The sequence below is a fragment of the Rhinoderma darwinii genome, assembly GCF_050947455.1.
Source record: "Rhinoderma darwinii isolate aRhiDar2 chromosome 2 unlocalized genomic scaffold, aRhiDar2.hap1 SUPER_2_unloc_40, whole genome shotgun sequence".
In the NCBI taxonomy this organism is placed as follows: domain Eukaryota; kingdom Metazoa; phylum Chordata; class Amphibia; order Anura; family Rhinodermatidae; genus Rhinoderma; species Rhinoderma darwinii.
This window is the reverse complement of record NW_027461708.1, coordinates 141,435-166,270: the sequence shown is the minus strand read 5'-3', so window position 1 is coordinate 166,270 and position 24,836 is coordinate 141,435. Positions and strand designations below refer to the sequence as shown.

General features: G+C 40.2%; 2 long non-coding RNA genes across 2 annotated transcripts; both read right to left on the bottom strand.

The window, feature by feature from the left end:
• Positions 1-2,196: 2,196 nt before the first annotated feature.
• On the bottom strand, positions 2,197-3,869 carry LOC142677652 (uncharacterized). Its single transcript, XR_012852606.1, has 3 exons — positions 3,791-3,869; positions 2,634-2,715; positions 2,197-2,544 (listed from the first exon to the last, which is right to left on the bottom strand). It is a non-coding gene; the product is annotated as an uncharacterized LOC142677652 (long non-coding RNA).
• Positions 3,870-6,192: 2,323 nt separating this feature from the next.
• Positions 6,193-7,011, bottom strand: LOC142677651 (uncharacterized). The gene is made up of 3 exons (XR_012852605.1): positions 6,935-7,011; positions 6,584-6,708; positions 6,193-6,306 (listed from the first exon to the last, which is right to left on the bottom strand). It is a non-coding gene; the product is annotated as an uncharacterized LOC142677651 (long non-coding RNA).
• Between the last annotated feature and the right edge of the window lie 17,825 nt (positions 7,012-24,836).

Sequence of the window (24,836 nt, the reverse complement as noted above, 5' to 3'; positions counted from 1 at the left end):
ACTTCTGGAAGCAAGGCAACACGCATCGTACCAGGGCAATACTTTCCAGGAGGAGTTCCCCAAACTGGCAAGAAGGGAAAAAGTCAAAAGAAGTGCAAAGTATGCTATAAGAGGGGGATAGGGTAAGACACAATATATCAATATGACACGTGTCCCGAAAAACCAGGGCTCTGTATGAAAGTGTTTTAAAATGTATCATACATCCCTTGATTTTCAATCTACCCCAGTTTTACTTATCATGATGCACTCCGCACAGCTTATCCCCCTCATGTTTACACTCTGGGCCCTGCTGTCTGCCCAGGCAGCTGTTAACATCCACATGTAGGGTATTGCTATACCCGTGAGAACCCACATTACAGTTTATGGGATGTATGTCTCCGGTGGCGCATGCTGGGCACAATATATCGGACACTGAAATGGCATATATGTATAGAAAATTGCAAATCTCACTCTGCACTATCTGCTGCGCATTATCTTTTAAACAATACCTGTGGGGTCAAAATGCTCACTACACCTCTAGATGAATGCCTTAAGGGGTGTAGTTTTTAAAACGGGGTCACTTCTCGGGGGTTTCAACTGTACTGGTACCTCAGGGGCTTCTGCATACATGACTTAGTACCAGAAAATCCCCAGTAGGCCAAATGGTGGTCCTTTCCTTCTTAGCCCTCCCATGGGCCCAGTTTATCACACATTTTTTTTAATTCACAGCCCATTTCAAATAAATTCTGAGAATAAACTGTGGGGTCTAAATGGTCACAACACCCATAAATGAATTCCTTGAGGGGTTTAGTTTCCAAAATGGGGTCACTTCTGGTGGGTTTCCATTGCTTTGATACCTCTGGGGCTCTGCAAATTCGACATGGCACCCGAAAACCAATCCAGCAAAATCTGGACTCCAAAGAACACATAGCGCTTCTTTCCTTCTGAGACCTCCCATGGGCCCAAACGGCAGTTTATCACCACAAATGGGATATTACCGCACTCAGGACAAATTGGGCAACAAAATGGGGCATTTTCCATGCGAAAATAAGAAATTTTGATCAAAAATGACATCTTATTGGAAAACATTTCATCTTTTTAATTTCACAGCCCAATTCAAAGACGCTCTGTGAAAAAACTGTGGGGTCAAAATGGTAACAACAACCATAAATGAATTCCTTGAGGGGTGCAGTTTCCAAAATGGGGTCACTTTTGAGGGATTCCTACTTTTTTGGCACCTAAACACCTCTTCAAACCTGGCATGCTGCCTAAAATATATTCTAATAAAAATGAGGCTCCAAAATGCACTAGGTGCTTCTTTGCTTCTGGGGCTTGTGTTTTAGTCCAAGAGCACACTAGAGCCACATGTGGGACATTTCTAAAAACGGCAGAATCTGTAAAATACATATTTAGTAGTGTTTCTCTGGTAAAACCTTCTGTGTTACAGAAAAAAATAGAATAAAATTAAATTCAGCAAGAAAAATGAAATTTGCAAATTTCACCTCCACTTTGCTTTAATTCCTGTGAAATGCCTAAAGGGTTAAAAAAAACTTTCTAAATGCTGTTTTGAATACTTTGAGGGGTCTAGTTTTTAAAACGGGAAGTTTTGTGGGTGTTTCTAATACATAGGTGCCTCAAAGCCACTTCAGAACTGAACAGGTACCTTAAAAAAAAGGCTTTTGAAATTTTCTTAAAAATATGAGAAATTGCTGTTTATGTTCAAAAAATCATGCCACTCTAAAGTAGAATTATGGGAAATGTGAACTAGTAAATATTTTGGTTGGTATAACCATCTGTTTTACAAGCAGATGCATTTTTTACTTTAGAAAAATTCTATTTTTTCTACATTTTCTCTAAATTTTGCAATTTTTCATTAATAAACACTGAACATATCAACAACATTTTACAGCTAACATAAAGCCCAATGTCTCACGAGAAAGCATTCTCAGAATCGCTTGGATAGGTTTAAGCATTTCGACATTATTACCACATAAAGTTAAATATGTCAGATTTGAAAAATGGGCTCTGAGCCCTAAGTCCCGAACTAGGCTGCGTCCTTAAGTGGTTAAGCAACTATCAAATATATCAATGTTTTACATCTCCTAGCACTCTTTGTCCTAAAGTATATAATCCAGTACATATGGCGGCACGTTCCATACACTCTGTATTGTGTAAGTTGCAGCCGCGCACATAACAATTACCAGTCACACTTATGGATTGATGTTAATGATTTATTTAAGGTTTTTGTGGATCAAAATATATAATGGTAAAGATGACGGTAATACAAGATCCAGCAAAAACTACGGAATATGTCACAGTATATACTGTAGTATCAGTTAGGGGTGGAAAATCTGGATTCGACAGACACAAGAAGAGATGACATATTGTCCTGTTCTGAACCTGGTCTTCTGGGTGATATTGATGCCCTGGTGACCACATTGATGTCTCTTCTGTGACAGATGTTGTAGAAATGTTAAGTCTCGCCATTGGAATTCTTGTAAGATGGCGGATTCTGCCCTTGGTTGTTATTGGTGTTGATGTTCTGTTGATATCTGCTGACTTGTTCTGGGGGGAGAAGCACACAACCCTATTAAATATTGATCATTCAGGCTGCTTGATAAATATAGAGAGGGGACACATCCAGAGGAACTTACCTTTCTATCAGCATTGATGGTGGCTCCTCCGGTGACAGGGAGCGCTATTCTCTCCAGATGTACTGCGGAATTGATGTTTATGCTGCAAGACAAATATTTGCTATTAATGTTCTATAATGTGTGTTTCTTAGCAGACACAAAATCTAGAAGACTTTTTAAGGTGATTTGAGGTAAATAAATTTCTTAATTGATCCTTGGCGTCACACTACAAACCTTGAAGATGGTTGATGCAAGCAGTGGGTCTGACCTAGAGCTGTGCTCGGTATTGGTTCAGAGTGCACAAGACCTATAGGAGGTGCACGAATAGGGTCCCAACCCAATCGTATGTAGAGAAGTATTCGGCACACAGACAAATATGATTCAAAACTTCTTTTGTTTTATTTGTATTGTATTCAAATGCCATGGGCGGAGTGCAACGTTTCGGTCCTAGAAGACCTTCGTCAGGCACTGGAACCCTGTTGGCGTGGATGTATCCTGCTGATGAGCACTGCTGTTCATATCGCGGCTTACCGCGCCAAAAACGAGCGGTAAGCCGCGATATGAACAGCAGTGCTCATCAGCAGGATACATCCACGCCAACAGGGTTCCAGTGCCTGACGAAGGTCTTCTAGGACCGAAACGTTGCACTCCGCCCATGGCATTTGAATACAATACAAATAAAACGAAAGAAGTTTTGAATCATATTTGTCTGTGTGCCGAATACTAGAGCTGTGCTCTTCAGCATGTTACCGGAACTTTCTAATATTCCGATGTTTTATGCCCCGGAGATTGTAACTGTTCCTTAGGAGTCCTGCAAGATGCCAAGTAATGTCTTCCATCAATAGCAATGTTTCTTGTATCCATCATTTTTGCTTAGAAGCTAATGCATCATAAAATCCAGTTGTTCCATCCATTCAGATGACCGGTTCCTTTAGGAAACTCATTGTACTATACTACATACATGCTTACAGTTGGGGAAGTTGTTCCCCAAAGCCCACAACCTTCATTCAGAAATGAAAACGTGTCTAAATACAAGGAGTTGGAATTTTAAGATTGAAAATACTTATTTACACTTTAGTTAAATTAGTTGATAAAATAAATTACAGATACAGAGGAAAACCTAAGAGATGGAAGAACATTTTCACCGCAAACATAATAGACAACTACAAAGCTCTTACCTGTAAGGACATGAACAGATGCAGCTACTTTTTTTGTCCTTTCCTCCTAATGCCCGTTACATAGATTTTACGATCAAAGCGTCCACCAGCCAAGGGGATGCTGGAATGAGAAATATATTTATGTAAGACATATGATAATGTTAGCAGGTAACCACACTTTGCTTAGTTTCACATCCTATAATCCTCCAGTACTGTCACCAAGGTGTACAGCCACCTGCCCCAAAGTGTGAGCTCTGGCTATAAGGACCATGTAGTAATGACGGCTACTGAAAGTATCATACCAACAACATGGAGGAAAACATGACTTACTCATCTGAACCGGGCCTGATCTTTACTTCAAAGATGCCAAAAACAGGTCGGTGGTCTGAGGTCTTCAAAACAGGGCAAGAGTCGTATCTCAGGACTCGCACATCTCCCTCACATTGGCTTTTAAACAACACCCTGTCCTGTAGAGGTCATGAAAATAACAAATATCATTAGTGAAATCATATTATAATAGATTATTAAACTGCAAAACAACACAGACCTAAATGTTGGGCCTACTTTATTTATATTGCAAAATATTGAGACTTTATTGCATTTTAGGTTTGACTTGGTCACACAGATTTCATTAAATAAGTATCCTTGACCCATGCTGGGCAACGACATATTACACTGGGAAACTGTGATGACAAACTCACTACATAAAAGTAAAATTAACTGAAAGCTTTGTTCATAAGAAATTACTCTTCCAGCTATAAAAATAACAATTCATTACATTGGGGGAGGGGATTCATTATATAATGGGTGCTCTGGCCCATGGATTCTATTGTCTCTCAAGCTCTGTAGACCTGGAAATAAGATATCTTACCGTATATGATGGAATTCTCTGCTTTGCTGATGTATCATAGGTGTCTGTGCCAATGTCAAACTTATATGTAGGAAGGAAATCAATGGTGTGCTCCTTGAACCCTAGAAATATGGACCCTTAAGTTGAAAGAAAAAAAAGTAGTCAGTATTAAAAAAAAAAAGGAGCAATTGATAATTTTAGCACTATATAAGAATTTGGGGAACATATCAACCATCATGTCAGTGATTTGTATTAATCTGTGGAAGTGGTTGTGGTATTAAAGGGGTTTTCCAACTTCTAACAACTAATGACATACTCACCAGATAGGTCATCAGTACATGATCTGTGGTGGTCCGACACCCGGACCCTGCACTAATCAGCTGGTCCGGTGCCTTTGAGCACCGGACGTACATGCCGGATGCAGTTGGCGCCGGCCACGGAATTGCAGCCGAGCTGCAGTACTGCAACTCTGCTCCTATTCAAGTGAATAGGAGGCAGACCTGCAGTTATGCATCATGGCAGCTATGCTATGTAAGGAGCCAACTGCTACCGGCTCCGTACATAGCATTGTGTGGCATAACATCCGGTGCCCGCAGGCCACTGGAGCAGCTTAACGGTGCAGCGTCCAGGTGTCGGACCCGCACCGATGATATACTGATGACCTATCCGGTGGATAGGTGATCAGTTGTCAGAAGGTGGAGAACCCCTTTAATGAAGGTTGAGGAGTGATAGAGATCTGTCTACTAGTAAATATACCATTGTTCTTGGCTTCATTCAGATGGTCGTGTTTGAGGAGACTGGACATATCTTTTCCTTCGATCTTCTGCAGAAGAGATTCCACATTTTTTCTGTCCTCTTTAAGTTGAAAATTGAGGTCTCCAAACCAAAACACCCGATCAAAGCGGCTGGTGACGTCCACTGTAGAATACATTTTTTTTAAAAAATTATAGCACATGACTGCATTAGACTCAACGGAGACAAATAGAGAGATAAAAGGATCCATAGGTTCAACCACATAAGTAATACTCACAGGCATTGGAGTTGATTCTTTCCGGAATAATTTGAGGCAGACGGAGACCCTCAGTAATGGTTTTATAGTCCTGGATCCTCTTGTTGACTGCCCCAACTGCCAACAAAAAAATACATATTAGCAGTGGCGGATGATCATATGGGCGGCCCCAATCGCATATTATTTTCAAAAAAACACATTGCAGCGCGCCACCGCCGCTAATGGAGAGGAGGGGTGGGTGTGAGGGATTATACGGCCGCACCGTCCGCCCTGCTGCCTCTCAGAGGGGGAGGCGGCGCAACTGAAACCAGCCGCCGCCACCCCCTCCTGCACTAATTCTACCTGCGTGTATCTGTATTACTGGCCACTCACAACATAGAATGAGATTGATAGATTAGAAAAAGTTTGATCAAACTGGAACAAACCTTTTATTTTTACCAAAACATAAGTACAGATCTCTTGATATCATCCCATATATTTCAGTTAATTATCAAATAGCAGCAATTTTATACAAAGTAAAACTGTACATGGTCATATATTAATATTGTAAATACTTACATCTCAGATGTGAATTAATAAAAAGGAAAGATGTTCCAAAGACGGTGAAGGCAACACCCAAGGCTCCTTTAGTTTTCACATGGTGGAATAGCCTTGTTGTTACATGGGTGTGCTCTACCTCTGTATAAGAAATTAAACACAAAAAGACGGGTCAGTGGTTAAGAGTACTACATGCAACAATGGAATAGCAATTATTTCCAATTAAACTATGGAAATATTACTAGAACATAATTTCATACTTTGTAACTGTGGTGTGAACTTTTAGATCTCCAATACTCAGAAGTCAAGAATCTGAGAGCCAAGCTCTTAGGCATCTAAGTCTAATAACTAAATAAGATGTTCCAGCTAATGACTACATTCAAGACTTCTTATGTAGATGTAGGAATGTGAATCTTACCTGAGCAGAACCAGATTAGTTCCCGTCGAACAAAGATGGTGAGATACAGGACTCCGAGCCCGGAGGAGTGGTATAATACATAGTGTGGTCCAAGGGTCTCCTGTAATTTTATCTCCCATTCCCGTCTACAAGAAGACACAATTTCAGATTTACATATTAATAAATGACACAAGATTAAGATACTCAACTCATCTGTATCAACACTCCATATAATAATAACCTCTGGGGATACATTTTGAAAATTAAGGAGTGATAATACAATAAGTAGAGCATTGAGAGAGAATTTGTATCAGCCGCCCTGCTGTCCATCTGCAGTCATAGGCTGGTGTAAGACAACCTGAGAAGACTTACCTGTTTGGACATCCTTCCTGAACGCCAATAACATAAATGTCTTTCGTATCATCTGATGGTAACAGCAGATCCTCCACATTTTGCGGGTAATCCTGTTCAAAATATACAAACATTAATATTGTATACAAAGAGCGCCAACTCAACTGACATAGGGTAGAATATGACCTGTCTATGTAATATTCAACTACAAACTAAAGAGACATGGTTACTGGCCCATTTCATCCAACTTGAGCTCGGGCATACTGATGGGTCACAATAAATATTGTACATTACTTCTCACCTTTCCCTCCATATTCCAGGTGGCAACATATAGTCTCAACCGTCTATCTGGGAAATAGCGATCCAGTTCTCTAGCGCCGATCACAGCGCTGCTGCCAAAGTTTCTGTGAAGATATGGGGAGAATTAAAGATCTAGTGACTGTTATACCACAGCTCTGGATATCTGAGCAATGTATGAGAATTATTAGTTACATACCTTTTACGGATATTTTTGGAGCGCAGGCGGGTCAGCAGGCTGAATGCGCTCTTCTTGGTGTTCTTTGATGTAATGTCACAATATTTGCTGTGACTAAGATCGCTGGATTTTTCATCTGCCATATCTTTGATGACAGAAAACTTCTGGAGCGAGATGTTAGGCTCCTCCATAGTTGGTATGTCTCCCATCAGATTTCCTTCATCAGGAATTTGGGAGACGTGATATTTCTTAGATTTTTTCCAAAAGGGCATGGTTGTTTAATGCCCGGGTGCAAAACTGCACCAATGTCCTTGGTAGAAAACCAGGAGACAGTCAAGATAGAATTTGACTAATCGCCTCTAGTTCTCCGAAAATAGGACAAATCGCTAACCGTATAAGCAACACAGTAAGTAACACAGTGTCAATCCAACAGCAAGACCTAGAAAGACCAGAAAACTATAAGGGAGTCGTTACTTGTGATGAAACTACCTGGAAAAATTAGTTATTAAATAGGGTATTCCTATAACAGAATATTGTCAATCATAAGTGTCAGAGGATCACATGACCTGGGAGCCCCTGTTGATAACATTGTATTAGGTTTGGAAGCTGAAACAATGTATTGGTTGTTAAATTGACCATATGGCATTTTAAAGGGTTGAATTTTTTTTAATATTAATTGATAACCAGAATTTAGAACCTAAGTAATTGGAGTTAGTAATAAATACTTTTTATTGTTAGCTTTTTTATTGTTATTATTATTATTATTATTATTATTATTATTATTATTATATACATAATTATTAATTTCAATTGTTAATAAGGACACATTTCCAGGGGATTAGCACTATCCTTCTACAATTTAGTCTGACGAATGCTATTAGGCTGTTTATTCCTGGACTTACTAATATTTTATTACTAAAAAAAAAAAAAAATACAAAAAAAGCAATACTCCTTATAATCATTTATTTATGTACATGATTCAAACATCAAATAGTTTAAATCTTGTAATAAAACCAATACTACCATAGACGCAGTAAGAAACACGGCTATCTAGACTCATCTCAAGACATCACAATAGCGGCACCTGATGTAGGTTGGTTGCATAGCCATACCAGCTAATATTCAGGATTGACCTGATATATAAATAGTATAGTCTACAGACAGAAAACCTAAAATTCATAAATATGAATTCCCTTATAAAGATTTATTATGAGAATTACTGGTGTTATAAACTGGAGGGTGTGATAATAAGTTCCCAGAGATTCACATTCTTTGCTTTGTGGTTGCTTTATGAATCTACCAGCAGAATACAGACACCAATTTCTGTCTGCAATCTGCATTCTGTCTATGGAGCAGATGTGACAGGCCACAATATTGCTATTTAAGCAATTTCCTAGTGTATAAGTATGCCAAATAAAAAACAAAATAACACGACAAACACTAGAATTACATGTAAGAATCCAATATTCATAAAGAGACTGATAGATGAGACTGTTCTAGAGACGTAGCAATGATAAAGTACTTACCGTACCGATCACATCCACCTGATAAATGACAGCCCTCTGGCCAGCACTATACTTTATACCTAATCTCGGTGACATCACAATAGATATACACTCGGTACACTACAGTATATGGCCAAAAGTATATGGACACCAATGGTTGAGACACTGATGTTGGGCAAAAAGGTCTGGCTCGCAATTGCCTTTCCAATTCACTCCAAAGGTTTTGTTGGGATTGAGGTCCGGGTTCTGTGCAGATACGCAAGTTCCTCCACATCGAACTTGTCAAACCATGTCTTTAGGGACCCTCTTTGTGCACAGGGGCACAGTCATACTAGGACAGGAAAGGGTCTTACCCAAACTATTACCACAAAGTTGGAAGCATACAATTGTTTAAAAGTCTTATTAACCCCTACTGGAAAAATGGGGATTTAATCCAACCCCTTACAAACAATCCAGACCATTATACAAACTTCACTCCATTTTATAATAGGCACTATACAGTCCAGTAGGTAGCATTCTCCGGGCAGGCACAAAACGCAAATTCATCCATTAGATGGCCAGATAGTGAACTGTGATTTATTACTCAACAGAACATGTTTCCCATGCTCCAAAATTCAACGGCGACGTGTTTTACACCCATCCAGCTGATTCTTGGCTCAATAATTAGGAGAGGTGTCCAAATACTATTGGCCATATAGTGTAGGTGGATTACCTAACTACACTCGTTATAACTTACAGATCTTAATATGGCATTTTCAATGGCTTTTACATGTTTTTTTTATATTACTTGATCAAAATTCTGAATGTTATTACATTGTGTTAATGTGTTAATTTATGGAATTATTTTTAGGGAATTTACACTAATATAAGGACTTACTACATAACAGTCCCCTAATATCACCATCCTGTAATTTCTCCTTTACAATCGAGAGACAAAAAAAGTTCTCAGGGCTGCAGGGAACCAAAATTATGTGCTGTTACCCTGCAAATCTATTATCGGCTGAATGTAGGCTGCCATTTCTTACAGCCTGTGTTCTTTCTATGATATTTAAGCAATTCAATTGTATAATGAAACAAAAAAAGATATTACAACCTCTAATAAACCATATCTTGAAGACATGGATTCAATGTTCCTAATATAATGGATCGATCAGAGTCAGGTACAGATAGAGAAATGATAGAGAACTTACCGGTCACATCCAACTGAGTGACAGCTCTGTGACCAGCATCATTGCATATACCCAAGCTCTATGACATCACAATAGATGCTTTTATGACCTCACCCATAATTTGCATATTTCAATTATAGATTTACCATCATTAATAGTAGTGACATCACAATAGATATACCCGGCGTGAGCTACTTTTATGACCACACACATAATTTGCATATTTCAGTATGGCTTTAACAATATTTTTAATGTTTGATTGTTATTTATATTTTGAATGTAGTTTCTATATTCATAATGTTTCCGTGGACAGACTCTTACCCAGTACTGCCAAGAAAGGAGATCAGGGATAGAATTAAAACCCATAATAAATTGTAAAAGTCGGAGATATGGTTCAGTCTTGGTGCATGGAACTTGTACTGTTCATCTCTCACAGTTGGTTTAGTGTGTGTCTAGTTATTACAATCTGGACGGATCTGCAGCTGCTGAACATCTGATAGATAATAATTTCTGTCTGTGTGACATTGAGGAAACAATTAATATTATATTAAAATACATAATCTTTGTAATAAATATGACTAAAAACCTGAAGACCCTCATAAGGTGCTGGGGCTCTGCACCAGTAAGAACATCCTACATGCTGCATCTCCTGTGCTCAGCTCTCGAGGGAATAAAGAGGTGGTAAGAATTGATCTATTCATCCTGAGAGGAGACGGTCAGACCTGATGTGAACGTATTCAGCATAAATAGCTCAGAGATAACTGCACATAATCTCTGCCAGTTGCTCTCCTGTTCTAAAAAGTAGATCTGTGGCACCAGAAGGCGGATAACTTCGGGAACCAACTAAGTTGGAATAGTATATAGATCATAGGCCTCCCAAGAGGGGGTAGAAGACCAACACCCAGATGTATTCATGAAAAATGGCTGCATGATATTTTTATGGATACCACATTCTCTGCAGCATTTGAAGTCAAGAGGACCAAAGAATTCCTGCCTGGTCCCTTAATCCGGGTCACTCCTAAAACCATTGCTGGCCCATTAGGTAAACTGTAAAGACAGGGAGCGACATCAAGAAATGCTTAAGTGATTTACAAATGTCTCATGTCCTCATCATCCAATGGTTGCCAGTGAACCTCATATAACTACAGTATGTATGAAACCCATTAATACCTGAGAAATCCACAGCATGTAGAAGGTTCAAGGTGTTTCTTTTATTAGTCATTAATTAAGTGAATAATTTGTCATAATAATGTTTATCGGGCATAAATGTTTCTATATTTCTCAAGTTAGTGGTGTTATATGTGATCCCAGAAATGCACCAATTATCTTTCTAAGCCAAGCTCCGTTTTTCTGATAGAGAGTTCATTCCCTGCTTCCCTTTACACAGCTTTATTGAAATAATAAAATTCTGGGTGCCTGCAGGTACAACTAGGGCAGCTTTCTGTATATGGATTTACTGCATGTTGCATTGCACTAAGTGGAAGTTATATAAATTTATATACAGCAAACAGTACACAGTGACAGCTGCAGAAAGCAGGAATTTTATTATTCAAAGGGGTTATCTGGGTTTTTAAAACTGATGGCCTGTACTTAGGATAGGCTGTCAATATTAGAGCGGGGTGGGTTCGACTCTTGTCACCCTCGCCGATCAGCTATTTGAAGGGTCTGCAACCCTTGTATGAGAGCTGCAGCCTCTTCATTGTTTTCATGGTTTACCTTCTCATTCGTATTAGCACGTGCTGTTACATTTTTAGTGGCTGTGCACGGTATTGCACCCCTGTCCCATTAAAATTAAGGGGTCTTGTTAGTAATTGAATTATAAAAGCTGTAAGGTTTGGAATCTTAATTTATATAGGAGTCCTGTTTAAATTCTGAATTTATATAGGGGTCTGGTCTGGGGTATGAATTAATTCTTGTTACTTAAAATGCTGGGAATTGCTGCAGAAGCAATCGGCCAAAATAGTCTGGGCAGCAGACTCTGCATTTATTATGGCAAGTCGTCATAACAATCTTGGCTGGAAAGGGAAGAAAAGGAAAGAGAACGTCTACAATCAGCGAAGACGTCACCTGTGAGTCACTGGATTTAATGAGGACATGTCAATCCTCCAAACATGTCTATTTTAGCAAATGTTTGTATGCTTTTACCTATCCAAGCGATTGTAAGATTCTTCTCTCGTGACACATTGGACTTTGTTACTGGTAAAACTTGGTAGATACATTCAGTATTTATTTGTGAAAAACACTAAAATTTTGCGAAAATTGCGAATTTTTACAAATTTCTATGTATCTGTTTGTAATACATATGGTTATACCACACAAAATAGTTACTAATTAACATTTCCCATATCTCTATTTTAGATTGGCATAGTTTTTTGAACATCCTTTTATTTTTCTAGGACGTTACAAGGCTTAGAACTTTAGCAGACATTCTCACACAAATTTCAAAAGGCTGTTTTTACAGGGACCAGTTCAGTTCTGAAGTGGCTTTGAGGGGCCCATACAATACAACCCCCCATAAAGCACTCCATTTTAAAAACAGTACCCCTCAAAGTATTCAAAACAGCATTTAGAGATTTTCTTAACTCTACAGACCTTTCACAAGAATTAGAGCAACGTAGGGGTGAAATTTACAAATTTCAGGTTTTTTTGCAGAAATACATTTTTAATCCTTTTTTCTCTGTAACACGGAAGGTTTTACGAGATAAACACAACTTAATATTTATTGCCCAGATTCTGCAGTTTTTAGTGTGCTAATTTACTGAAGCACAGGCCTGAGAAGCAATATAGTGCCTAGAGGATCTTGGGGCCTTCTTATTATTAGATTATATTTTATGTACCATGTCAGGTTTGAAGAGGTGCGATGCCAAAACAACGGAAACACCCCAAAAAAGTCCCCATTTTGGAACCTACACCTAACAAGGAATTCATCTTGGCATATAGTGAGCATTTTGACTAGAGATGAGCGAACCGGGACAACCGAACCCGGTTTCGGTCCGAACTTCTGGAAAAGTTTGGTTCGCAGCGAATCCGAACTTCACCGGGTTCGGCCGAACCCGTTTTGACCGAACCCGGTCAAAAATATTATACAAATCGGCAGCCACTTGTCTCTATCAATCACTGATAGAGAAAAGAGGCTGCTGATTAAAAATAAAATAAAAAGCATTTCATACGTACCTGGTCGTTGTCTTGGGGACGAGTCCCTCTTCTTCCTCCAGTCCGACCTTCTTTTCTGACGCGGCATCCTGTGATTGGCTGCAGCGCTCACATGGGCTGCATCGTCATCAAGGAATGTCGTGCCGGATGTCGAGAGGGACGCGTCACCAAGGCAACGGCCAGGAGACCGGACTGGAGGAAGCAGGGAGTTCCCGGTAAGTTTGAACGTCTTTTTTTTTACAGGTTACTCTATATTGTGATCGGTAGTCACTGTCCAGGGTGCTGAAACATATACTGCCGATCAGTTAACTCTTTCAGCACCCTGGACAGTGACTATTTACTGACGTCGCCTAGCAACGCTGTCGTAATGACGGGTGCACACATGTAGTCACCCGTCATTACGGGGCCTCATGCACACGACCGTAAAAACACCTGTTATTACGGGTCGTAATTACGACCCGAAATAGCGGGCCCATAGACTTCTGTTAGCCACGGGTACCTTCCCGTTTTCTCACGGGAAGGTGCCCGTGCCGTTAAAAACATAGAACATGTTCTATTTTTTCATTTTACAGGCCGTGCTCGTAATTACGACTCGTAATTACGAGCACGGCCGGGCACGGCCGGCCACGGGCAGCCGGCCGCTTTTGCGAACCGTGCTGTCATTATAATTATAGCAGCACGGCCCGTAAAATAGAACATGTTCTATTTTTTTTAATGGAACGGGCACCTTCCCGTGAGAAAACGGGAAGGTACCCGTGGGTAACAGAAGTCTATGAGCCCGTTATTGCGGGTCGTAATTACGACCCGCAATAATGGGTGTTTTTACGGTCGTGTGCATAATGGGAGCACGGCTCGCAAAATCGAATGGCTGCCCGTGGCCGGCCGTGCTCATCTCCTGAAATACTCTGTGCTGCCTTAAACTTTGTGGACAGGTCAGGATCCTGTTTCTTTTAAATGCTGCTAGGCAACCCGCTCGATCCACTATATAAGGCTGCGCTACAGTGCAGCATTTAAAAGAAACAGGATCCTGACCTGTCCACAGAGTTTAAGGCAGCACAGAGTATTTCAGGAGATGAGCGTGCAGATTCAGTGCTGCTGTGAACTCTGCTCTTACCATTACGTAGCTCTCAGTCTGTTACCTCTCCTCCACTACTGTCCTCAATAACACCTTCATGATTGGCAAGTCACCACGTAACGGTAAGAGCAGAGTCCACAGCAGCACAGAATATTTCAGGAGATGAGCGTGCGGATCTTGTGCGGGGTGGTGACTTGCCAATCATTTAAAGGTGTTCTTGAGGACAGGAGTGGAGGAGAGGTAACAGACTGAGAGCTACGTAATGGTAAGAGCAGAGTTCACAGCAGCACAGAATATTTCAGGAGAGGAGCGTGCAGATTCTGTGCTGCTGTGAACTCTGCTCTTACCCTTACGTAGCTCAGTCTGTTACCTCTCCTCCACTCCTGTCCTCAATAACACCTTCACATGATTGGCAAGTCACCACCCCGCACAAGATCCGCATGCTCATCTCCTGAAATACTCTGTGCTGCTGTGAACTCTGGTCTTACCATTACGTGGTGACTTGCCAATCATGTGAAGGTGTTATTGAGGACAGGAGTGGAGGAGAGGTAACAGACTGAGAGCTACGTAATGGTAAGAGCAGAATTCACAGCAGCATAGAATCTGCACGCTCCTCTAATGAAATACTCTGTGCTGCTGTGAACTCTGCTCTTACCATTACGTAGCTCAGTCTGTTACCTCTCCTCCACTCCTGTCCTCAATAACACCTTCACATTATTGGCAAGTCACCACCCCGCACAAGATCCGCACGCTCATCTCCTGAAATACTATGTGCTGCTGTGAACCCTGCTCTTACCATTACGTGGTGACTTGCCAATCATGTGAAGGTGTTCTTGAGGACAGGAGTGGAGGAGAGGTAACAGACTGAGAGATACGTAATGGTAAGAGCAGAGTTCACAGCAGCACTGAATCTGCACGCTCATCTCCTGAAATACTCTGTGCTGCCTTAAACTCTATGGACAGGTCAGGATCCTGTTTCTTTTAAATGCTGCACTGTAGCGCAGCCTTATATAGTGGATCGAGCGGGTTCCCCAGCAGCATTTAAAAGAAACAGTGTGTGTGTTTGTGTATGTGTGTGTTTGTGTATATATGTGTGATTGGGTATGTGTCTTTGTCTGTTTTTGTTTTTATATGTGTGTTTGTGTATATGTGTGTGTGTATTTATGTGTGTTTGTGTATATATGGGTGTGTTTGTGTATATGTGTTTGTGTATATGTTTGTGTATATGTGTGTGTATTTATGGGTGTATTTGTGTATATGTTTATGTGTAGATGTTTGTGTCTGTGTGTTTTTGTATATGTGTGTGTTTGTGTATATGTGTGTATATGGGTGTGTGTTTATGTGTGTGTGTTTGTGTATATATGGGTGTGTTTGTGTATATGTGTTTGTGTATATGTGTGTATTTGTGTATATGTGTGTGTTTGGGTATGTGTGTTTTTGTTTGTATATGTGTTTGTGTATATGTGTTAGTTCGTGTATATGTGTGTGTTTGTGTATATCTTGTTGTGTTTGTGTATAACTGTGTATATGTGTTTGTGTATATGTGTGTGTGTGTTTGTGTATATGAGTGTGTTCGTGTATATGTGTGTGTTTGGATATGTGTGTTTTTGTTTGTATATGTGTGAGTTTGTGTATATGTGTGTGTGTTTGTCTGTTTATGTGTGTGTGTGTGTGTGTGTGTGTGTGTGTGTATCTTGTTGTGTTTGTGTATATATGTGTGTGTTTGTGTATGGTTGTTTGTTTGTGTGTGCGTGTATATATGTGTGTAGGTGAGTAGAAGTATTGGTATTGTTCACATTGATAACTGTTTTTTTTATGTTGTTGCAGATTTTGATGTACCGATTGGACTACATCTTCGATTCGTTGGACTACTGCGTAGATCTACGTTTTTTCAAATTTTAATAAAATGGTTAACGAGGGTTTTGTTGGGGATTTCTTATTTCAATAAAAAAGAATTGTCTTTGTGTTTTTTTTAAACTTTATTAGTGCCTAGATAATGGCAGTTGGCTGATTGACAGCGTCCATTATTAAGGCGGTACTTAGTGTTAGCCGGTGCAGAGGCTAGCACTAACCACCTATTATTACCCCGGTACCCACCACCACCAGGGGTGCCGGGAAGATCTTGGTACGATCCAGTACCCGACCATCTGTTGTGATGGTCGGGTACTGGGGCGGCCGTAGGCTGGTATTATGAGGCTGGGAAGGGCCAAAAACAGTGGTCCTTCCCACCCTTGTAATGCTAGGCTGCTGCTGCTGTGTTGTATCGGGCTGGTTATAAAAATGGGGGGGACCCCCACGTCGTTTTTTTTTTTAATTTAACAAATTTAACAATAGACGGGTCCCCCACATTTTTAATAACCAGCCATATACAAGGCCGCAGCAGTCTAGCATTACATGGGTGGGAAGGGCCACTGGGTTTGTCCATTCCCAGGCTAATAACACTGTTGTATGTGGCTGGTTTTGATAAATTGGGTGGAACCCCACGTCTTTAAAAAAAAAAAAAAAATTAAAAAAAATGACGTGGGGTCCCTCCCACTTTTATAACCAGCCAGATACAACACAGAAGCAGCAGCCTAGCATTACAAGGGTGGGAATGTCCACTGTTTTTGGCCCTTCCCAGCCTCATAATACCAGCCTGCGGCCACCCCAGAGCCCGACCATCACAACAGATGGTCGGGTACTGGATCGTACCTGGCTCTTCCCGGCACCCCTGGTGGTGGTGGGTACCGGGGTAATAATGGTGGTTAGTGTTAGCCTCTGCACCGGCTAACACTAAGCCTCGCCTTAGTAATGGATGTTGTCACTCAGACAGCGGCCATTACTAAAGTGGTAGTAATAAAATTTGAAAAGAAAAAGACAAAGATATAGATAAAATATTTTATTGAAATAAAGCACCCCCAACACAACCCTCATTAACCATTTTATTGTAGAAAAAAAAACCGTCATCTAAGTAGTCTTCGAAAACGACGTAGTCCAAACACCAAACCTGTCAGGCTTAGATTCAGTTTAATGTGTGATACTGACGGTTATACCATGTATAGAAGCCTGCCGCGAAGTTGACTTAGATACAGGGCGCCAGCAGACAGTATCATACATGGCCATACAGACATATATACAAACAAACATACATGCAAACATACATACATACATGCATATATACAAACATACATACAAGCATGCACATATATACATGCAAATATACATACATGCAAACATACACACATATATACATACATACATGCAAACTATCATACATACATACATGCATACACACACACACATGAAAACATACATACATACAAACAAACATACATACATGCATATATACAAGCATGCACAAATATACATGCAAACATAAATACATGCAAACATAATTACATACATGCACATATATATATAAACATACATGCAAACATACATGCAAAAAAAAAAATGCAAACATACATACATTCACATATATACATACATACATGACAACATACATACATACATGCAAACATACATACATGCAAACATACATACATGCAAACATACATACATGCATACATACATGCAAACATACATACAAACATGCAAACATACATACATGCAAACATACACACATGCAAACATACATACTTACATGCAAATATATACATGCAAATATACATACACACATGCACATATATACATACATGCCAACATACATGCACATATATACATACATACATACATACATACATAACAACATACATACATACATACATACATACATACATACATGACAACATACATACATACATACATGCAAACATACATACATGCAAACATACATACATTCATGCAAACATACATACATGCAAACATACATACATGCAAATATATACATGCAAATATACATACACACATGCACATATATACATACATGCACACATGACAACATACATCCATACATACATACATACATACATCTATGACAACATACATACAAACATACATACATGCAAACATACATACAAACATACATTCATGCAAACATACATACATGCAAACATACATACATGCAAATATATACATGCAAATATACATACACACATGCACATATATACATACATGCCAACATACATGCAAACATACATGCACATATATACATACATGCATACATGACAACATACATCCATACATACATACATCTATGACAACATACATACAAACATACATAAATGCAAACATACATACATACATACATGCAAACCTACATACATGCAAACATACACACATGCAAACATACATACATATATATACATGCAAATATACATACAAACATGCACATATATACATACATGCAAACATGCATGCACATATATACATACATACATACATACATGACAACATACATACATACATACATACATACATACATACATGCAACCATACATGCAAACATACATTCATGCATCATTGGGGTACAAACTGTATTCTGCAGATGATTTGCACCTAAATGGAAGGGGGTCCGCTGTGCTGGGGGAGAGAATTCTAGCTGGGGTGGCAGAGTATTTAAACTAGGGCTGAGGAGGGAGGCCAATGTAGGAAATAAAGGGGTAGTTAGGTTAGAGAGGGGTCAGACTATATTGGTGGGGGGAGAAACAGACGGTGGGGAGAGGACTAGGCAACAAGATAAGGAGATCCTTTCGTTACAAAACAGCAGTGAAAATAAAAAGGCCCAAATGTCAAATAATCACATTTCTGATACTGAAAGTGAAACATTTAAAGGCAAGTTAAAGAGGCTCTGTCACCAGATTTTGCAACCCCTATCTGCTATTGCAGCAGATAGGCGCTGCAATGTAGATTACAGTAACGTTTTTATTTTTTAAAAAGGAGCATTTTTGGCCAAGTTATGACCATTTTTGTAGTTATGCAAATGAGGCTTGCAAAAGTCCAAGTGGGTGTGTTTAAAAGTAAAAGTCCAAGTGGGCGTGTATTATGTGCGTACATCGGGGCGTTTTTAATACTTTTACTAGCTGGGCGCTCTGATGAGAAGTATCATCCACTTCTCTTCAGAACGCCCAGCTTCTGGCAGTGCAGATCTGTGACGTCACTCACAGGTCCTGCATCGTGTCAGACGAGCGAGGACACATCGGCACCAGAGGCTTCAGTTGATTCTGCAGCAGCATCAGCGTTAGCAGGTAAGTCGATGTAGCTACTTACCTGCTGATGCTGCTGCAGAATCATCTGTAGCCTCTGGTGCCGATGTGTCCTCGCTCGTCTGACACGATGCAGGACCTGGGGAAGTGACGTCACAGCGTGATCTCTCGAGAACACGCTGTGTCTGCACTGCCAGAAGCTGGGCGTTCTGAAGAGAAGTGGATGACACTTCTCATCAGAACGCCCAGCTAGCAAAAGTATTAAAAACGCCCCGATGTACGCCCATAATACACGCCCACTTGGACTTTTACTTTTAGGGTATGTTCACATGAGGGCATCCGTTACGGCTGAAATTACGGGGATGTTTCAGCCTGAAAACATCCCCGTAATTTCAGCCGTACCGGCATGTGCAGGCGCTTGAATGCCGTGTCCATTACGGCCGTTATTAGCGCTGCTATTCATTGGAGTCAATGAATAACGGCTCCAATTACGGCCAAAGAAGTGACAGGTCACTTCTTTGACGCGGGCGTCTATTTACGCGCCGTCATTTGACAGCGGCGCGTAAATATACGCCTCGTGTGAACAGACAAACGTCTGCCCATTGCTTTCAATGGGCAGATGTTTGTCAGCGCTATTGAGGCGCTATTTTCAGACGTAATTCGGGGCAAAAACGCCCGATTTACGTCCGTAAATAGGCCGTGTGAACATACCCTTAAACACACCCACTTGGACTTTTGCAAGCCTCATTTGCATAACTACAAAAATGGTCATAACTTGGCCAAAAATGCTCGTTTTTAAAAAATAAAAACGTTACTGTAATCTACATTGCAGCGCCTATCTGCTGCAATAGCAGATAGGGGTTGCAAAATCTGGTGACAGAGCCTCTTTAAAGTGTATGTTCACAAATGCCAGAAGTCTAGCAAGCAAAATGGGGGAGCTGGAGGCCTTAATACTGGAAGAAGATATAGATATAGTTGGTGTTGCTGAAACATGGCTGGACTCTTCACATGACTGGGCTGTAAATCTACAGGGTTTTACACTGTTTCGGAAAGACAGGGCAAATAGGAAAGGCGGTGGTGTATGTCTGTATGTGAGAAGCGATATGAAGGTGAGTGTAAATGAGACATTAGAGGGTGAAGACTGTGAGGAGGTTGAAACCTTGTGGGTGGAATTACAAAGGGAAGTAAACACTGAAAAAAATTACTTTGGTGTAATCTATAGACCCCCCAATATAACTGAAGAGATAGAAGGTCAAATATATAAACAAATGGAGCGGGCTGCACAGGCGGGTACTGTTGTGATAATGGGAGATTTTAATTATCGGGATATTAATTGGTGTCATGGTTCGGCTTCAACTGCAAAGGGGAGACATTTCCTCAACCTGTTGCAGGAAAATTTTATGTGCCAGTTTGTGGAAGACCCGACTAGAGGTGAAGCTCTGTTGGATCTGGTCATTTCTAATAATGCAGAGCTTGTTGGGAATGTCAATGTTCGTGAAAACCTTGGTAACAGTGATCATAATATAGTTATATTTTACCTATACTGTAAAAAACAAACGCAGGCTGGGAGGGCAAAAACATTTAATTTTAAGAAAGCCAATTTCCCCAGGATGAGGGCTGCAATTCAGGATATAGACTGGGAAGAACTAATGTCAAATAATGGGACAAATGATAAATGGGAGATTTTCAAATCTACTTTGAGTTATTATAGTGAAAAATGTATTCCTACAGGTAACAAGTATAAACGACTAAAATTAAACCCCACATGGCTTACACCTTCTGTAAAAAGGGCAATACATGACAAAAAAAGGGCATTTAAAAAATACAAATCTGAGGGTACATCTGCAGCCTTTGTAAAATATAAAGAGCTTAATAAAATCTGTAAAAAGATAATAAAATCAGCAAAAATACAAAATGAAAGGCAGGTGGCCAAGGACAGTAAAACAAATCCTAAAAAATTCTTCAAGCATATAAATGCAAAAAAGCCCAGGTCTGAACATGTAGGACCCTTAGATAGTGGTAATGGGGAGTTGGTCACAGGGGATCAAGAGAAGGCAGAGTTACTAAATGGGTTCTTCCGCTCTGTATATACAACAGAAGAAGGAGCAGCTGATGTAGCCGCTGCCGGTGCTGTTAATATATCAGTTGATATACTGAATTGGATGAATGTAGATATGGTCCAAGCTAAATGAAATAAAATAAATGTACACAAGGCCCCGGGACCAGATGGGTTACACCCTAGAGTTCTTAAAGAGCTTAGTTCAGTTATTTCTGTCCCCCTCTTAATAATATTTAGAGAGTCTCTCATGAGTGGTATAGTGCCAAGGGACTGGCGCAGGGCAAATGTGGTGCCTATTTTCAAAAAGGGCTCTAGGTCTTCGCCGGGTGATTATAGACCAGTAAGCTTAACATCAATTGTGGGGAAAATGTTTGAGGGGCTATTGAGGGACTATATACAGAATTATGTGACAATAAATAGTATTATAAGTGACAGCCAGCATGGTTTTACAAAGGACAGAAGCTGTCAAACCAACCTGATTTGTTTTTATGAAGAGGTAAGCAGAAGCCTAGACAGAGGGGCCGCTGTGGATATAGTGTTTTTGGACTTTGCAAAGGCATTTGACACTGTCCCTCATAGACATCTAATGGGTAAATTAAGGACTATAGGTTTAGAAAGTATAGTTTGTAATTGGATTGAGAATTGGCTCAAGGACCGTATCCAGAGAGTTGTGGTCAATGATTCCTACTCTGAAGGGTCCCCAGTTATAAGTGGTGTACCCCAGGGTTCAGTGCTGGGACCACTATTATTCAACTTATTTATTAATGATATAGAGGATGGGATTAATAGCACTATTTCTATTTTTGCAGATGACACCAAGCTATGCAATATAGTTCAGACTATGGAAGATGTTTGTGAATTGCAGGCAGATTTAAACAAACTAAGTGTTTGGGCGTCCACTTGGCAAATGAAGTTTAATGTAGATAAATGTAAAGTTATGCATCTGGGTACGAAAAACCTGCAAGCATCATATGTCCTAGGGGGAGCTACACTGGGGGAGTCAATTGTTGAGAAGGATCTGGGTGTACTTGTAAATCATAAACTAAATTTCAGCATGCAGTGTCAATCAGCTGCTTCAAAGGCCAGCAAAATATTGTCGTGTATCAAAAGAGGCATGGACTCGCGGGACAGGGATGTAATATTACCACTTTACAAAGCATTAGTGAGGCCTCATCTAGAATATGCAGTCCCGTTCTGGGCTCCAGTTCATAGAAAGGATGCCCTGGAGTTGGAAAAAATACAAAGAAGAGCAACGAAGCTAATAAGGGGCATGGAGAATCTAAGTTATGAGGAAAGATTAAAAGAACTAAACCTATTTAGCCTTGAGAAAAGACGACTAAGGGGGGACATGATTAACTTATATAAATATATGAATGGCGCATACAAAAAATATGGTGAAATCCTGTTCCATGTAAAACCCCCTCAAAAAACAAGGGGGCACTCCCTCCGTCTGGAGAAAAAAAGGTTTAACTTGCAGAGGCGACAAGCCTTCTTTACTGTGAGAACTGTGAATCTATGGAATAGTCTACCGCAGGAGCTGGTCGCAGCAGGGACAGTAGATGGCTTTAAAAAAGGCTTAGATAATTTCCTAGAACAAAAAAATATGAACTGCTTTGTGTAGAAATTTTTTACTTCCCCTTTCCCATCCCACTTCCCCTTTCCCATCCCTTGGTTGAACTTGATGGACATGTGTCTTTTTTCAACCGTACAAACTATGTAACTATGTAACTATGTAACTATGTAACTATATGCAAACATACATACATGCAAACATACATACAAACATACATTCATGCAAACATACATACATGCAAACATATATACATACATGCAAATATATACATGCAAATACACATACACACATGCACATATATACATACATGCCAACATACATGCAAACATACATGCACATATATACATACATACATGACAACATACATACATACATACATACATACATGACAACATACATACATGCAAACATACATGAATGCAAACATACATACATGCAAACATACATACATGCAAACATACACACATGCAAACATACATACATACATACATATACAGTGAAGGAAATAAGTATTTGATCCCTTGCTGATTTTGTAAGTTTGCCCACTGTCAAAGTCATGAACAGTCTAGAATTTTTAGGCTAGGTTAATTTTACCAGTGAGAGATAGATTATATAAAAAAAAATAAAAAAAATAACATAGTCAAAATGATATATATTTATTTGCATTGTGCACAGAGAAATAAGTATTTGATCCCCTACCAACCATTAAGAGTTCAGCCTCCTCCAGACCAGTTACACGCTCCAAATCAACTTGGCGCCTGCATTAAAGACAGCTGTCTTAAATGGTCACCTGTATAAAAGACTCCTGTCCACAGACTCAATTAATCAGTCTGACTCTAACATCTACAACATGGGCAAGACCAAAGAGCTTTCTAAGGATGTCAGGGACAAGATCATAGACCTGCACAAGGCTGGAATGGGCTACAAAACCATAAGTAAGACGCTGGGTGAGAAGGAGACAACTGTTGGTGCAATAGTAAGAAAATGGAAGACATACAAAATGACTGTCAATCGACATCGATCTGGGGCTCCATGCAAAATCTCACCTCGTGGGGTATCCTTGATCCTAAGGAAGGTGAGAGCTCAGCCAAAAACTACACGGGGGGAACTTGTTAATGATCTCAAGGCAGCTGGGACCACAGTCACCAAGAAAACCATTGGTAACACATTACGCCGTAATGGATTAAAATCCTGCAGTGCCCACAAGGTCCCCCTGCTAAAGAAGGCACATGAACAGGCCCGTCTGAAGTTTGCAAATGAACATCTGGATGATTCTGAGAGTGATTGGGAGAAGGTGCTGTGGTCAGATGAGACTAAAATTGAGCTCTTTGGCATTAACTCAACTCGCCGTGTTTGGAGGAAGAGAAATGCTGCCTATGACCCAAAGAACACCGTCCCCACTGTCAAGCATGGAGGTGGAAACATTATGTTTTGGGGGTGTTTCTCTGCTAAGGGTACTGGACTACTTCACCGCATCAATAGGAGAATGGATGGAGCCATGTACCGTCAAATCCTGAGTGACAACCTCCTTCCCTCCACCAGGACATTAAAAATGGCTCGTGGCTGGGTCTTCCAGCACGACAATGACCCGAAACATACAGCCAAGGCAACAAAGGAGTGGCTCAAAAAGAAGCAAATTAAGGTCATGGAGTGGCCTAGCCAGTCTCCAGACCTCAATCCCATCGAAAACTTATGGAGGGAGCTGAAGATCCGAGTTGCCAAGCGACAGATGATCTGCAAAGAGAAGTGGTCCAAAATTCCATCTAACTTGTGTGCAAACCTCATCATCAA